The sequence below is a fragment of the Carettochelys insculpta genome, chromosome 6 (genome assembly GCF_033958435.1).
Source record: "Carettochelys insculpta isolate YL-2023 chromosome 6, ASM3395843v1, whole genome shotgun sequence".
Taxonomy (NCBI): domain Eukaryota; kingdom Metazoa; phylum Chordata; order Testudines; family Carettochelyidae; genus Carettochelys; species Carettochelys insculpta.
The window spans coordinates 44,050,198-44,054,302 of NC_134142.1; the positions used below are offsets into that span (position 1 = coordinate 44,050,198).

Sequence of the window (4,105 nt, forward strand, 5' to 3'; positions counted from 1 at the left end):
ACACGTCCATCTGTCTGAACAGGGTAAAATTCCAGTGAACGACCCATGTGCTCCCTGGAAGATACCCAGATGAATCAGGACATTATCTTGGAAGGTAATGGGCACCTGGGACCAGCCACTGGCAGCCTTCTGCACCCACAAGCAAAGGTGGTAAACACTGGACCGCACAGGAAGCAGGAGATGGTGTGTGCATCATATGAGTGGCCATTCGCTGACTCAGAGGCAGAGGTGTGCAAAGGGACCATTGCCAGGACATGAGGTTGAGGCTGAATCAGAGGCTGATGTAATGGTAGAATAAAGGTGCAACACACAAAGGAGCTAGGAAGAGGCTGACCAGAGCTACCCTGTTACGATAACAAGGTGCCTGCAAACCCTCATGCTTTGGCAAGAGTCCTTCTCTTGCTGCATGCTCACATTTCATTCCTATAGGTGTATCAGTTCAGCTCCTGTAGACCTGGAGTGCAAAACTTTATTTTTCATAACTTTTTTCAGGGTTGCTTCTTCTGGGAGCGGGGTATAGACCTCACCTGCAGGCAGCCAGGAAGGGGTTAATAGATAAGTCCGTTCCCTCTCCAGTTGTGACACATTAACCAAATAATCACAGCAGACTGCAGATCAGGCAGAGGAGTGGTGGGGTTAGAGAGGCAGGAGTCAACCAGCTGGAGAAAATGCCTTGGCAGCAACAAGGGAAGACGCTGTATGAAGAGGTAAAACTTCAGAGAGCAGGGAATGGAGAGGGCAACAGGTGTTTGCAAATCGGCAAAGGTAGGAAACAGCAGCCCAGGGATCAGCTAGGGGTTGTAAGAAACAGACCCTGGCTGGTTATCACAAGGGCTCTCGGGGAGGTTCGCCCATTCCCGCAGCAGGAAGGGCAGTATATGCCAGTCTTGCCCCTGGGCTGAGGCTGAAGATTTGGGGTGAGATGTTGAAGGGGTGAGCTGTTGTCATGGCTGAAGGGCTGAGTTTCAAGATAGAACAGGCCAGTGGCTTAAAGTCCAGCTGATGGGACCAGAGAGAGATGAAAGAACTTCGTGCCACACAGCCGTGGGGAGCACTCTGACCAGTGATGGACCCTCTGACAGGCTCTGAATGAGGAAGCCAGTCAGTGGACGCCCCAGCTGAGCTAAATCCCAACAGCTGAGATGGGTTGGGGTGGTTTGGAGCAATACACTGAGCCCCAGGAAGGGGCAAAAACAGAACCAGGTGATTGTTTGTTTTGTAAACAGCTGAATTTAAGGATTATATTTCAGGAACCTCTTGCTCCAAGGATCCCTAATGTAGACTACTAACTTTCCCACCACATCCTTAGGCGGTACAGTAGATTTCAAAACTCGCCAAGTTCCCAGTCAACCAGTTGCTACTTTAGAGCCATAAAAGCGTTGTCTTTTAAACAGGAAGTGACTCAGACTTAACTGTGCCAGAGCTATCAGAGAGGTAGCTGTGTTAGTCTGTAGCTTCAAGAACAACAAGAAGTCCTGTGGCACGTTATAGACTAACAGGTATTTTGGAGCATAAGCGTTTGTGGGTAAAATCCCGCTTCATCAGAAGTGGGTCTTTGCCCCCAAAAGCTTATGCTCCAAAATATCTATTAGTCTATAAGGTGCCACAGGACTCCTCGTTGTTCTCTGTGACAGAGCTGTGGTTTACCTATGAAGCAAATCGCCAAAAGGAGCCATTCATGAGTTGCAGGCCCTTAACAGTAGTTGACTCACTTGGGGTGTCTCGGTGAACAAACTGACCCACTAGGCTTAGTGGGGCTGCTAGGCGAGGTGCTGCCCAGCACCTTGAGTGATGTTTTGTTTTTTGTTTCTTCTCACTTAACTGTAATTTGTTTACCCACAAAAACTTATGCCCAAATAAACCTGTTAGTCTTTAGGGTACCACAGGCCTCCTGGTTGTTTTTGCAGCATTAATTTAGTCAGCTGCTGTTTGTTTTTGCTCAATAACATCTCATTGTACCATCTGGTCAGATTTTGCTTTTACCTTCCCTTTTGATCAACACCTAACATTTGTTCAGCATATTGCTGTTGGCATACAATGCGATTATTATGGATTTGGTGAATCCAAACTCATTACAGGGTTGCACTACATGTTATTGCTGCCTTTGTGATGGACACAATGTATTGCAAGGGCCTCCTCATTTATTGCAAACAAACTGGTCAATGTCATTTGTTTAGCCTTGTATTGTGTCTTTCTGCCTTCGTGTGCATGCTTCACCGGGTCCACTTTAGTCCTTTCCCTGCTTATTAATGTTTTCATTGAGAAGCACAGCATTCACTGGCTGCACAAGTACCTACTGTTCTTTGCAAAGCCAAGCCTGCCTCTCACAATACCCTTGCTCTGACCTGCTCAGCCATTAATCCCAAATAATGCAGTCTCTGATTAGTTCATCTGTTAACCAGGCAGGTTTCCATGGCTTGGTTGAGTTTTATTAGGGGAAGTTTATACCATAACACTGGATCATTTCATCTGTCTATTGGGCTTTTTGTAAAGAAATGGCGCCTGTCCCCAAACGACCTTATTCTCCGGGTCGCAGTATTGTGGGTATGTTTGAATTATTTTTGTCTAGCAGTCTCCTCCATGCTCCTGCTGGACTGGATTACAGGTGCTCAATGTATTTAGGTTGCCCCAGGCACTGGTGTGGAAGATTTTGTTCTCTTACTTCTGAGCAATATCAGCACTCGCTTCCTAGACATTTTGGAAGTATCACAGCCTTGTCCTGAAGCTCTCTGCTAGATTCCACGCCAGGTAGGTTCAGTTTCTTTTTTTCCCCTCCTAAAAATTCAGTTCCCTTCAGACCAGTGTTCTCTGGAAGCTGTGAACTTGTGCAGCTGCTCAGGAGAGCGCCAAATGCCACCAGATTGATTAGCAGAACGTCCACAGCTGGGTTTTATTTCTATTGGTGGTGCACGTTCACACATCTTGGTGCACATTGAAAAAAAATTATTTCACACGTGAATGGAAAAAACCTGCACATGGATGTGAAAGAGTAGAAGAAACATTGCTTCAGAGAAAGGGTGATCAGAGCTGGTTGGGAACCTGAATTTCTGTTGGGCAAGAAATTCCAGCACTTTGAAATTAAGTCTAAAACCATATGAGAAGCTGAAATGTCCCACAAAATACATTCCAAAACCTTAGTTATTTGGAACCTTGTGCACTTTCTGTGTCAATTTTATTGTGTTCGCTATTCAAGACCACTTTAATGTAACAGTCAAAACTAATCAATGATACAGTTGCAACAAAATTTTGAAGGGAAGAAGTCAGAATAGACATGTTCCCACAAAATGCTTAGTCCAAACTACCTTTTTGGACAGGAAAACTATTCCACCAAATCTGCTGACTGGTTCTACTTGTAATGAACGTACAAAATGCAGGCATAGTGTAAAGCCCAGGAGTCCTGTTTTGTGGTCCCCATGGCACTATACGAGGGAGGGGTCCCCCCAAGTTGAAGGCCCTGCAGCTGACTTCCATAGCTGCTGCCTCAGAGGTGGCTCTCAAACAAGTAAAAACTGGAACAGAACCAAAGTGAGAAGGCACAGCCCCAATTTCCCCCATGGATTTTACTAGAGACAGGCAAAAGTACAGTACGAAATCCTTTTTTTTTTTTTTTTTTTTTGCTATTTGCTAGCTGTAAATCACGATGGTTTTGACTTACAGGATTACAAGAAGGAACAGAACCTCTTTCTCACAGTCTAGAATCCCAGCTCCTGTATTTGGATTGGAGAGTGGCCCCAATTAAGCAGACGGATCCTGTGTAGTTTTCTCTACAGTGTCTTCTCATGTTCGCTAAGGCTTTGTGTTTTTCAGCAGTGGATGCTGGAGACCAAGACAGTATCATGGCCAGCCTTTGAGAAGTGGGAAGATCTCTGGGAAGCTGGGTGATGCAATCTCAGCTGCTAAAAGGCACCCACTGCTCTCTTTAGAAGTGGGACAAAGAGAACCTCCCAGTCCTCCCAGCATGAAGGCAGGAGCACATGTAGTACAGAAGATCTCTGGGTTCTCTTGGTCTCCCATAGCTGACTCTTAACTCTTCCAGTCACACTCTGAAGCTGATTCCCACCCAGCTTCGGTTTGATCTTCTGAGCTCCCTCACTCAGATGTCTGG

The 4,105-nt window shown here is 45.9% G+C and overlaps 1 long non-coding RNA gene across 1 annotated transcript; it reads left to right on the top strand.

Moving 5' to 3' along the window:
- The first annotated feature begins 645 nt into the window (after nt 1-645).
- LOC142015332 (uncharacterized) lies at nt 646-3,856 on the top strand. The gene is made up of 3 exons (XR_012646131.1): nt 646-707; nt 2,623-2,748; nt 3,658-3,856. It is a non-coding gene; the product is annotated as an uncharacterized LOC142015332 (long non-coding RNA).
- Nucleotides 3,857-4,105: the final 249 nt, after the last annotated feature.